General features: G+C 43.2%; 1 long non-coding RNA gene across 4 annotated transcripts in view; it reads right to left on the minus strand.

Moving 5' to 3' along the window:
• Nucleotides 1–13,492, minus strand: part of LOC128146069 (uncharacterized) — a 147,262-nt gene that overhangs the window by 9,335 nt on the left and 124,435 nt on the right. The window contains exon 1 of one of the 4 annotated variants that reach the window (XR_008236671.1): nucleotides 3,893–4,081. The exons of 2 other annotated variants lie outside the window; for them this stretch is intronic. This is a non-coding gene — a long non-coding RNA (uncharacterized LOC128146069). Of the gene's footprint in view, nucleotides 1–549; nucleotides 714–3,892; nucleotides 4,082–13,492 lie in introns of those variants that run through there. One more of the 4 variants, XR_008236670.1, reaches the window with a different exon arrangement.

Below are 13,492 nucleotides of genomic sequence, written 5' to 3' on the forward strand. Positions count from 1 at the left end.
AGTTTGGTGACCGTAATATTGTACAGACATTCTACCAAGTTTTCAACAAGAGAGGGTGGCTCCTACATGTCACTTTCTAGTGGGGAGCACGCTGACTGCAGTTCAGAAATATCCCAAGGAGAAAAACATATTCCAGAATTACACTCCAAGGCCAAAAGTCCCACTTGCAGACAACATGCTGGCTTTGTGTATATACAATAAGGACCCAAATGCTGCTCCTCCTCATTGGGCACAGCATGCAGGGCAAGAATCTCACTAGACCTGTGTGACCAGGTTTGTCATCCAATAACCTCATCACCTGCCACTGTCATTGTGGGTGACGCACACCAAATATGTTTTGCTTATCAGAAGCAAAGAGGCAGCAGCACCCGTAAAGTCTTTTAGCTCTACCCATTTTGTCCAGGCCCCTAAGGAGGGATGGGAGGGCAGCCAATACAGGTGGGTATTTGCCTTCACTGCTTTTGCACTGAATACAGTGCAATCCTCATTGCTTCTCTCCCTTGCTGCTGTACTGATGCAATGCAGTATGGCCAATGTTTATTGTATTACCTGAAGCTCCTCTTTGGGTAGTCTTCAGTTAGAGATATATCCTCCATCTGTTTGTGGTGTCAAATAGGTCATACTTGGACATGGAAGAAAAATGAAACTCCCCTCTGTTCAGATAACCCTGGAACAGCACAAGTCTTCCAAAATTCAGCGGAGGCATTGAAAGCCTGTCTGTCTCTTTTCAGCTCTGGGATACAAGCTATTGACACTGCTATTTGTTAAAGTGCCCTAGAGTCTGTTCACCGTGGACTTTGCCCTGTTAGTGACAGAGAAGGAGCACATTTCCTCATGTGTGTCATTTCCTTTCAATGGAAGGAGCCCATGTTGGTGTCGATTGCTGGTTTATTTTCTTGCTCCCCTGCCAGGGAGAGGATTTCTTGTGTTGGAGGATTGGTGGCAGCAAGAGCAACTTCAAGCCAATTCTCTCACACCTTGAGAGCTCTCTTCAGAAGAAGTGCTCTTTTCTTCCTGCTAACACCTTGCCAAGGAGAAAGAGACATCTGTGCGGACCTTCTAGGTCTTGCCATAGCACAAACATGCAATAAGAAGCTCACAAGCAGCAGCAGCATTATAGACCATGGTTCTGGTGCTAAACTATTTGTAGAGTATTTGCATTACAGCAAAAGGTCTGGATAACGTGTCAATTGGATCTCTAATGAACGTCAGATGGAAAATTATTTAGTGGAGTAGCTTCCTTCAAAAATGTCATTCTGTCACAATCAAAAATCAATTATTTTTACCAACTTTTTTTTTTAAGGAAAAAAATGCCAACAATTTTGGAATAAAACATTTAGATTTTTTTAATTCTATATAATATGTGCATTTTTAAAAGCTATAATGACCTAAATAAGCCAAAACTATTTATTTTTGTGGAATTTTCCTTTGTGGAGAATTTCAACATTTTGAGGTTTTGTTCTGAATTGGAATGAAAACAAATTTCAAAATCTCAAAATCGTCTGTGAAACACTATTTCCATTCTCTGGCCAGCTCAAGTTTCAGGCTAGAACATGTATAATAGCTCCCCTGCAGGGAATCCCTTTAGGAAAAACATCTCTGAATGAATTTACTGGTGCAAACATATAGTTTTAAAGATTTGTCTATTTGTCCACTGCTGAAAGCTTCTTCAAGTCACAAGAAGCCTCCACAAGTTCCTGAACAACTTATTTCTGAAAGGCATTGCTAACTTTGTACAGTTGATGGTGGTCATTTCCTGGTATTGATATTAGTCATTCAGTTACAGTTGCCACTTACTTGCCATAGACCACAGAATTGATACCATAACTATTTTCTTGTCCAACTTTAGTTGGACTGCTTTTAATAGTTTAAACTAGAGATTATAAGCTTTATATTACATTTTCAAGGTAGGTGCTGTCTGTTCAGATTAAAATATTCAATAGAACAGAATTTATATTCTAGAATATTTAGATGGATTTAAATATTTACAGCCTTAGCAAATATTTCTGCCTCAAAAAACCCAACACATTACAAACAAGATGACTTGCACTTTCATGTGTAGAGAACAAAAACCTACCGTAGGCCAAATTAATTATTAGGGACGCTGATGGAGTCCTACTGTAAGTGCTGTTTTCAAGTGAGTTACTTTGGATTTACAGTGACATAAATGAGATCATAGGCCAATATCTTCACAGCAGCTTTATATATCACAAAGGTATGAAGAAGCCTAATACTGAAATGAATTAACATAAATAGATTGTAAATTAATCACACACTCTATTAAAAAATCCCCGCATGCCATGGGGTCTTTTTCTGCCTTTTTCTAGTTGCGTTTTACTGGAGGGGAGTTGGTGTGCACTGTGTGCTGATGTACTGTGGAGAGTGTCTCTGCTCCTCCAGAAAGCAAAGGCTTTGTGTCAAGGTGAAAGCTGAACTAAACACACACTTTGCAGTCAAAGTTTGTTTATAACTCCTGACTCTGCTGGGTCAGTTATGTGGCAGTTTCACTAAACAAACAAGTAAAAAGCAGGTCAATGTCCAAATACTGGAGTGCAGCTTATTTAAACTGCGTCAATAGTTGTTGGAGGAGTAAAGCTGTAAGTGAAACAAACTGCCTCTGCAGTAAATAAAAGTGCATAAAACACAGCGGATCAAACTCATGCCCAGGTATGACTCTGAGCTGTCTTTGTCTTTCACTAAGATGCCTTTGACCAACTATCTCAGCATAACACAGGAAGTTATTGAAAGCACATTTGGCACTTGATGCATTTGTTGCAGAATCAGCAACATAAATCTTTCAATCCACCGTCTTGAGTTGCTATATTGTAAGGTATGTGTTAAATTATCACAACAGGAATCACTCTCTGAAGGACTGGAGAGGGGAAAACAAACCAAAATTGCATGGTAAATCTATCAAAGAATGACACAGAGGAGTGCAGCCAGTTGAATCAGTACCGTGTATGTCCCTTTCCCATGCCTCAGTTCAGCAAGATATTTTCTGGAATCACTACCCTATTGAGTTAGCTGTTTACCTTGTATATACAAACCACCTCCTTTACTAGACTGCCCATGCATCTCATACCCCTTAATGTAGTTCTCTTTAGAAACCCTGTGAAGGTACAGAAATGCCATTGTCCCCCATTTTCTATAGGCGACTGAGGCCTAAAGTTAAGAAGCTGCCAAAATATAGGCAGCTAAACACCAGCCCTGCCTCCAGCTGAGCCTTCCCTTTTGTATTTCCTTCTTGAAAGACTGAATGCTTGTCTGGGTCTGGAGAAGAATGTTTCCATCTTTCAATCTGCGTACCCCTTTGTGAACATACAAATATAAATATGAGCAATCAGTCATCTGATGCATATCAACGTGTATCTATCAGTTCATAAATTTGTTATCAGCCCATATGATATAACCACAGCCTTTTGACTTAATATCCCATCTTTCCTTCTACACTAGAATGCATGTTAAAAAAATGCCCATCTGATTAGATACCTAATTTTAATGTTAAAAAATCCCTATATAAATTTACTCCCTTCTTGCCTTGTATTGTGCAAGAAACGTGTTAGCCTGCTTCCTGCTCAGAACCTGACTTTGCAAAGGCACTGCCAAGGCACCCTGTCACACAACCACCAGGTAGCCACGCCAAAGCCGCAGATCAGCTCAACAGCAACTCTTTCCCTCTTGAAGGGATGCTGTTACTGTTACTGTTGGAAGTGGAGAGAAAAGGGTCTAGCAGGGAGTCAGCTCAGGGAAGGACCTGTTGGTAGTTCTCATGTGCTTGATAGCAATTCACTTGTTTGATATCAGCAAATTCATCAACTGGAGTCTTGGTCACTTTCCTCAGTGTAAAATTTCAGTGCAGCCATTTTAGAATAATTCATTAATTTTTACTCACATATTAAGGCTCTTCTCTTTCCAGCATGCCCCTCCCTCCGTGTTTGGAAAAGTTCTCTTCAGATGCTGTGGTTGCTCTCTTACATTTTTGCTCTCTGTTAGTATATCTGAAGGGGACCGTCAGAAGCACTCTGTGTTGGTCTCACTCTGCTCTGCCCGCAGCATGGACTGCCTTTGACAAGAGCAAAAGTCAACCAGGGTTTTCTGCCTTTGAACACTCCAAACTGAAACAAAAATAAAGATTTGCAAAATTAAAGCAATCTTACTCATGCAGATTTATTCTAAGGGAAGTGGGCAGAGAACTGGTCCTAGGAAGATTGCAATACAGGAATCCCTGGATTCCTAGACAAAACCTGTCTAAATGAGTTTGTGGTCAACACTTGAAACAAGCAATTGGCCCTTCCATCAGCTGTTACAACAGACCGATTATGGCAGAGCTCCATGTGGCTGGCACAGATTGCTCCTCCGTGGCTTCTGCTGGCAGTCTGACATGTGAAGGTGCGGTAATATATTAACTGTGCACCGCAAGATGGAAACCACTGCTTCTTTTGATTCTACCTGGAAAACTTTTTTTTCTACTCAGTGTGTAAACATGTGAGCAAACAGGGAGAATGGTTTAAAAACCAGCAAGCATGATTAAAATGCTTAAAGGAGAAGAAGATATTGTTCAGCTGAGCAGAAGTGAGAGGGAGGCAACTATCCAACTTGGAGGGACAAGGGATTTGTTCAGGGAGCCACAGAAATATTTGTCGGGAAGCCATGGGAGAAAATGAAAAAAAGTATGCTTTATAATAAATATCAAGACGATCTTGTATCACTAAGATCTAGCAGGCTGGGAAATATTTCCTTCAGGGAAGCTCTGGACTTTAAAGTCTAACGGAGATTTTCTAATAGCTAAAGAATAAATACATGCACAGAGTAATTAAAATAGTACTAGATTCCCATACAGAATGTATAATTGAAATAGCAATAGCACTTTTGAGCAGCAAGTATTATACAGGACTAAAAACCTAGTGAGACAAATCTAAACTGCTGTCCCATAGTCAGACAGCTACGTTCTCTGACCTGTGACCGTGTCAGCAGGAAATAATAGGAGAAATTAAACTGGTCAGTATAAAACCAATAAGGAAGTAGAAGAAACACAAAATCTGTGACACAAAATCAATATATTGATCACTTTTTGCTGTCCAGCTCCTTTTACAATGTGGAAATAGCTGGTTTGCAGTGCCACAGTGCAAGAAAAGCTTACTGCACACTTTCTTGCCCCTTTCTAAGCAGATGATCACAATTACAAATTCTACTTAACAATTAACAATTCTATTTTATTAGTAGTAGTAGTAGCATCAGCAGCAGTAATGGTTGTTTTGTTACAGTAGCCTTGAGAGTCACGAACTGTATGCCCTGGCCTGCTGCACATTGCACTCCACAAGCACAGTAACAGATGGAAGAGTTTAAAACCTTGATCTTATTTGTTTGTAAAATTTTGATTTGATTTAAAATTTTCTCTGTTCCAGCAAAGATTTATTTGTGTGCTTTTCTTTACCACTGTGAGGAACGTGACGACTCACAATGTGGAAAGCAAAGCACATGCAGGACAAGAATCAGAAACAAGCAAGAAAGAGAGGGGAGATGGAGAATATTAGCATCCCTGAAGACTTTATTTGCCTTTGCCTCTTTGTAATATGAAGCTTTATTTACTGCCAAGCCCCTCCACACTCAGAAAATATGGGTGAAGACCCAGACCATGCTTAGATTGCCTTAAAACTTCAGAGATTTAAAAATGGCAACACAGTTTGGCTTGTTGTTGTTTGGCATCTGGTTTCTGAGCTTTGCAGTGCATTTGGATCACATTTTCAGGCTTTTCCCTGCAACCGGAAGACTTAGAAATTTATTGTTTAAAAAAAAGAAAAGTGAGAGAGTCATGTGATCATATGCTTCCAGGAGCTGAGACTTGAAGAAAAAGCCCACCCCAGACTCACAATAAAATCATGAGAATTGAAAACACCAGACTTAAGAAGCTCATCCAAGCTTTCTGCTGTGCATATGGAAAACCAGGGTGTTGTCAGGACTAGTTAGCTAATGCCATAAAGCACTCAGAAGAACAACGTTAGTTATTATTTAGGAGGAAACCAAAGTGTAAAGTGTTTTACATATAAATCTGCCCTTTAGAAGAGCAACATTAAAAACGCAAGATTGAGCTCTGGATTACTGAAGGGTAATAAAGTGGTTTTAAACACAGCCGTAACTCATTCTGCATGAAAATGACTCAGCAGTGCCTTGACCAAGCTGGAAACAGGACCTCCGGAAGCGATTAGGAGGGGACTGTCTCCCATCATGCCTTCCCCCACTAATCTGTTTGGGACAGTAGATGTGCAGAGCAGGCCAGTGAAAGGAGCTAACGCCAGAGCCAAGCAGGGAGATGGTGGCTCTGCACCTCCGCAATCAGCCTGCGTTTCACTCGGGAGCAGAGCGAAAGATGGTGGCAGTGGCTCTGCTGACACTGACAGGTAATGCCTTGCAAAGAAGCAGACTGTGCTGTGAAATACATGGTGTGGCCATCTTTGTGTCTGTATCGCAGTGATTTCAGGGGTTTCAGACCAGCTGTAGCCTGGCGATGTGGACTGAACACCCCCACTAGCAGTTGGAGCCCGTTTGGTGCACTCCTGGAGCACCTCTGCCGGTTTGCTTTCAGGCAGAGCAATCCAGTTTGTACAGCTGAGACCACACTGCAGTGCAAGCAGGACTGGGTGAGTGGGGACAACAGGGAGATTTCCTTCAAAAGTGACTCCTGAGCTGAACCAACCCACTGCCACAGGGGCATCTGCAGCTCTGCATAGTGGGCGTAAGGAACATCAGCTCTGAGGGCAGAATTGAGCCTTCCACAAAAAATATTTTGGGCCAAGTGTTTTTCAACTTTGTCCACTTGCGGGTTCATAACAATATCGCCGATGGGGGTGAGGACTCGGTGATAGCAAATGCAAGACTGCTGACAAAAGATTTGCTTTTCCTTTGCACCTTTTGCAGACTCTTCAGAAGTCCCTCCCTTCCCCAGACATCCCCAGCTAAGAAGCACTGGTTTCAGTCTTTTGGACCAGATCTGCGAGCAGTAGAGCTCTGTTCAGTTTGGTGGCAGTAGAATAATTCACACATGTTGAAATGTTCATTTCCTGGCTTTAGCTGCTGTAGAGCTGGACCTGTCCTACATGCTACATAACTGCTTGGAACCCGCTGGTCCATTCCTCCTTCAGATGCAAGGCAAAGGGAGTGCTGTTACTTTGTTAGGAGAGAACTTAAAACAAACGAGCCGCCACCAACTGCAGTTCATGTATATGGTTATGATTTTAAATTGCAAACAGGAGGCTACTTGGCTTTGCATGGTAAGCATTGTCTGGCAGCGGATGGGCTCCTCTGATCTCCCTGAGCCTTGGATTGCTGCTGTGAGATTGTGTCACAACTAGTCATTAATTATTTCATCAAAAGCTTATTTTTCTCATTTCCTCATCATTATTTCCACCTAGTTTCTTATAAATTGAATCCAGTTATTGGCAAGGCTTGTTCCTCCCCTAAGTGGGGTCTGGGCTTTGCCGAGAAAAAACATTGACCTTAGAAAAAAAGTACTGTTGATATATGTAGTTCACGTGCATATGTATGCATACACTGTGCAAGAAATTACTGTATACGTGTATAAACATTGCTCTGACCCTCCTTGTCTTCCCATTTACTCTGGAAACAGACTCCCCTTCTTCCTACCTGTTAATAGATAGAAATATTGTCATTCTCACCATGGGAATGAATAAACAAGGAAAAGCAGAAAGGAAAAAGAAGGTGAGTGCAGCTATCAGGAGATGCTAACAGTGCATTAACCTCCTTGTGAGATACTTATTTTTAAAAAGCGACACAGTATTCTTGGAAAAATGGAGACCCCTCCTGGTAATGCCAGCCGTGATAGACAAAACAGGATAGCACTATTCATGGGAGATAATTACAACCTCAAGACAGTTGGGAGTACCAAGCCAAAGAAGTGGGGGAGGAGTGACGCAGCCAAAAGGTCCAGAGAGGAGGCTCAGAAAGCTCTCCTGTCACCAGCCACTGGGATGCTACCAAAGAGAGAGGAACTACGGGATCCACCAACCCCTCCATCCCCTCAGGGAACAAAAGCAGCCTCACAAGCACATTGGGTCGCAATGTGCCGGAGGTGAGGGGAATGCCCCAGGAGAGGCTCCCCAGGCAGCCCCAGCAACCCAGCAGCGTGGCTGCTAACCCAAAACAGCCACAAAAGCTGTTAGACAGAAAGCTGCTGCTGCCACCCCTCCGTAGCCTGGAGCTGGAGCAGCCCGGCTGCAGGAGACAGGAACACTAGCAGCAATTTGCTGTACCTACGTAAGAGTAATCTTGTTGAAGAGCCCAGTTGTTTTTGGGAAACACAGAGTCTTCTCCTCACAATATGTTCAGCATGTCGTGCGCAAAGCAATGAGTAATGTCAGCAAGATCCCTTCTGTGCCTGACTCAGCAATGGCGCTGCGATAAGCGCAGTTTGTCCTGCAGCTTGTGCTAAAGAACGCAAGACTTACCACAAGGACTCCAACTCTTTCACAACACGAAAGCACAAGAACATAACAGCAGCCACACTGGGCCAGGCCAAAGGTCCATCTAGCTCCTGTCTCCAACAGTGGGCAAAAGCAAAATGCCTCGGGAAAAGTATGAGCACAGGGTAAGCACATACAATATTTCCCCTGAGTGCTCTCCCAGCCGCCAACCATCTCCAGATTAGAAATTTCTGGAGCCAAGTATGTTTTTATGTAAGCTGCTCTGGGTTGCATCCTTCAACAGTCCTTGTGCTTCCCCTAGTCCTTGTGCTCTCTCAAGACTTACTCTTTCTGATCTCTTATTTATTTGCCCTCCAGATACTCTTCACCCTCTTCATGCTGGATGTATGCCCCACCATACCATTCATCTGAATTTTCCACCCTTAGTCTTGCATGCTCCTCCTTTCTTCCCCGTCCTTCAAACTTCACCACAACTGACAAAGAAGATGCCTAAAGCTCAAAGTCACCTACTGGGACTGTCCATCACTTGAAAGTTGATGCTTCCATGATAAAAACTCTCAAAACTTTTTGGTCCCAGGATACACATATTGTCTCATGTTTCCTCACCCTCACTGGTTCTTTCTGACCCTTCATTTTTGCAGTTCTCTGTCCAGGGCTGGTGCCTCCCTCTGAGGTTTACCTGTGCTCTCCACAAAATCTCTGTGGATTATCAGAATTAACCCAAAATTTTTTGGCTTATTTGTAGCAGAACTGTCGATGAGAAGTGATGGACCAATTTTCTGGTGCTGTCATCTTGTGTAACCAAGGTTAGGCCACAGAGTGTGTGACACTCCTGAACTAGGTGGATTAAATGTACACGAGCTTTCTGCAAAGTGTGAAAAAGACAAAAGCCTTAGGTCTTTCTGGAAATCCCCATGCAATATTTTTGGCTCCTGAGAAAGACCCATTAAACTGTCTGCAAGCCCTTATTGGCAAAGACCCCATTCTGAGGGGACACTACGTGTAGCGGCCCAGTCTTAGTAATTCAGAACTGACAGTGAGGAGACAAGTCTCCAAGATCTGCACCACGTGGCTCATTCCCAGAAGCAGCAAGTCATTTTCAGTGCTACGACAGTCAGGGGAGGAGTCCACATAAAACACCACAGCTGTCCCTTTTGGGGAGGCGGTGTCCATACTTCATCCTGGACTTCCCCAATAATGAATCACGTCTCCACGAAAGCTGTTCCCATGAATGCAGTGGGTTCAAAGAACAGCTCTTGCACCCATGGTGATGAGTCAAGCCTCTGCTCCCTATGCTTTCTGTTGGATTGTCATCAACATTGACACGCCGAGCCCACTGCTGCTCTGCCTGGGGAAAAAATTACCAGAGCTTCCTTACCAGGGCTACAAGCTTCAAAATGGCACTTTCCTCCTTCTGGGGAAGATGTACTAATCTGGTGAATCAGAGGAAGGCTCGTATTCCTCTCACCCCTCATTCCTGGTGGAAAGGGAGAAGGTCAGGGAAGATCATATGATTTTTCTCACTCTCTCCTCACCAGTAATCATAGTGAAGGATTGAGCCTCAGGGCTCTGGGCAAATTTTTTCCCCATCCACATGCTCCACAGATATGCATTATAAACAGTTAATTTCTTGTCCACCCTCTAATTTTGAAGGTTAAAGTCCATTGTTCATAGAAATGGCTCTTGTAAGCATGTCCACATTCCCCTGTGCTGATACTAAGGTGTGGAGACCACGTTTACATATCTGCAGGGAGCAAGTTTTAATGCTCATCAGTCTCTGGCTTCTCACAGCCAGTAAGTGTGTATCATTTCAAGTGGTGTTCTTGTGAGCTCCTGAGTGGTGCCCTGCCAGAAGATATCTTAATTTAGAAAAGCAAATAGTGAGGCAAGCTTCATCTTGCTGCACATGCAAAGAGAAGAGAGGATGTAGAAAAGTGTGTAGCTTAACCCTTGGATGCTCATCACAAGGACTTGGCACAGGAGCCATCACAGCCCTTCTGGAGTGTCAAATCTCTGCCAAGCCAGCTATTGCTCACCTCTGCAAATGGCACTGGGACAATCCGTACATATTCTAACCCTGCGGCACATCATGACTTCAAAAGCCATCCTGAGCAGATGATCAGCTGCAAACTGGTCCAAAGCTGGAATTAGCTCCCCCACTAGAAGGAGCACACAAAGCACAGAGGAAAGCTATTATCAACATAAACAGAGTCTTATTTTGGTTTTGCCAGTTGTTGCCCATTTGTGTCTGGTGTGAAGTCATTGTCCTGCAACTAACAGCAGGCGCATGCATGCATGACATTATCAAAGCAGAAGGAGATGTTGTCATGCTCCACTGGCATTAGAAATCTTGCCAGGAAGAGGAAAGAATATTTTTAAGTATGGTGTTGCTACATCCCCATGTCTCTACAGAGCAGGAAAATGTTTTAAGAATTCTTACTTAACATCTTTATCAGTGTATAAGCAAAATAAGATTATTTTGTAGCTAAGGTTTATCTGCGTAAAAAGTTGGAATAAAAAAGGATACTTAAAACCCAGCTAATGTAAATATGCAAATCAGCCATTAGTTGGAAATGTTTCACTCAGTTCAGGGGAAAAATGTTATTATAGCATTACCCTCCACCCACACTTTTCTTCTACCTATTCCTTTAAATCATTCATGTGTTTAAAATGATAGTCAATATTTTTAACAGTTGCTATATAGAGACTGTGAGTTCTTAGGGGCAGGGACCATTTTTTTTCCCCAACATCTAACACAACAAGGTTGTGCCCTGGCTAATAGCCAAGACATCTGTTCCCAAATAAATATTAATGCTACACCTCAGCATGCACCCTCTGATAGTTGTCAGGGCTGTAATTCACAACACACATCTCACTGAGAGGTTTTCCTGCACAGCACTCCAAAGCCCTAACAAGCTTTGAGCAGATGACAAAACAATCTGGCAAGCTGGCAGTGACAGCAAAAATGGACATTTTTGCAGGAAACCCAGAGATTTATATTATGTCTTCTAGAATAGCAATGCATTACAGAAACACTACACATCTGCATAATTGCACTCTATGTGATGCCATCTACTCTGTACAGCCCACTGTGCTGGAATATGTACACTGATCACCTAAGGTACACTGGGCTCCATTTAAAACACATTAGTCCTAATCATAGCATCTTCTCGCACTTCCTATGCAAGAATAAACACCAGGAGGAATGCATTGCTCTGCCTCCCCCCACCATGCACATGTGGAGACTATACAGCAGCATTGTGTCCCACTCACAGCAGACCTGAGAGTCAGCATGACATAGGTTATCTCCTTATGGAGGTAACATCACTATAGCCAGCGCATGGATTTAATTTTCAACAGTCTGGCTGGTTTAATGGTAATTAGTCCCTTTAAGAGCTTTATACTGAAACATTCACAACCCTAGACCAGCCTAGCTCAGACGAGCTGTCGTTACAGTGTCAATGCCAGCAGCCTGTCTCAGAAGTCCCTTTGGTCACAGATCCTCTTCTCCAGCTGCTCACCCTCCTGCTGTTTCCATCAAATGTACTTCGGACACTTCTGAGCTCCAGCTCAGAGGTCCCAGCTGCCACCAAAGAACAAACGTGACAGCAGTGGCAAAGCCTCCGCCACATTTCAATCCCAAACCTCAACCACAACAGGGGTATGAGCTGCAGGAGTCCACGGGTGCCCTGCACCCACAGCATGCACCAACCCGTGAGGGTGAGCCATAGGCATCTCTACAGCTTCTCTCTGTGTTGTCACCACTCACTGAACTGAGCTCTGAGTTTTTCACATTAAAGAGCAAATGGGTCTCTCCTTCCCTCTTGCATGTGTGTCTTGTGGACTCTAACAGCAGCTGCACATATGATGGTGGGGAGTGAGATATAAATTAGTAAAAAGTTAGAGCTCCTCTAGGAAAGGTACACAGAAACCAGAAAGCTAAAGGGACTTCACGGTGCCAGTGCTGTTTCTGAGATAACTCATTTGAAAGCAAAAGGGGAATAATATATTTAAACTGAGGCAGAATTACACAATTAGGAGGGGCTGGGATACTACCCAGTTGAGAGAGTCAGCGATAGAAGAGAGCCTTAGCCATGCATCAAGAGAGGAACTGGACACATTTTTGGAAACAGAGCAAACTGAGGCATAAAGCCACTGGCCAAGGTTAAATGAGCTGGAAAAGAAAGTGATTTATATGTCCTGGGCTGATAAAGGCAGGTCTTGCTGGGCTTTCAGGGCAGAATTTCCCTATTTGTTAGTGTTCCTACATTGCTTGCACGTTCAGTTCATTGATGAGATTAAATGTAATGGCTTTGGAAGTGTGAAGCCATGATTGCTTTGAAACTCTCAATCAATGGGATAAATCCAGATTGCCTTCCCTGAAGCTAGTAGAGAAAGGCTGGACTTAAACCAGTTTGGCAAAAATCAGTGTTCAGCCTTTGATAATGTAACGTAACGTAACGTAACGTAACACAGTACTGTTTAGCTTAAGCAAAGGTAGCAGGTTTGAGCTCTTGAGAATACATTGCTTATATCAGAGAAGGAGTATTCTTTCTTTCCTTACCATTAAATATTTTTCTGATGCAATATTCAGTCACAACCAAAGTACATATGGGCTGAAACACAAGCTGAAGTTTTACAGCTCCCATTGGTCCAACATCTCTGAAAAGTCAGTGCTGTGCATATGCACAATCTCAATGGGGAAATAAGGATGAGGCATCCTGGAGAGGAGACCAGTTCTTCTCTGGCTCACATCTAAACGTGTCCATTCAAGCACATGTATCATGTCCACCACCACCACCTACTACGTGGAAATATAAATCCTTGAACCAAGGGGAGGGAGGAGGCGTATGGGGAGGGGGGGGGTGTCTCCCCTCTAGACTTGGTAATGAAAATGAATAGTTACATCAGGCTTTCTCAGAAGCTAATCTGTGGCTTTCAGGCCAACATGGGTTGTTGCCAATGACAATTTGATTTCTGCATCAGCAGGTCACAGAGATCAGGTGGGGGCAGAGGGAGTGCGTGTATCAGCCCAATAGGACAAGGCTGAGCTC

The sequence above is a fragment of the Harpia harpyja genome, chromosome 9 (assembly GCF_026419915.1).
Source record: "Harpia harpyja isolate bHarHar1 chromosome 9, bHarHar1 primary haplotype, whole genome shotgun sequence".
Classification (NCBI taxonomy): domain Eukaryota; kingdom Metazoa; phylum Chordata; class Aves; order Accipitriformes; family Accipitridae; genus Harpia; species Harpia harpyja.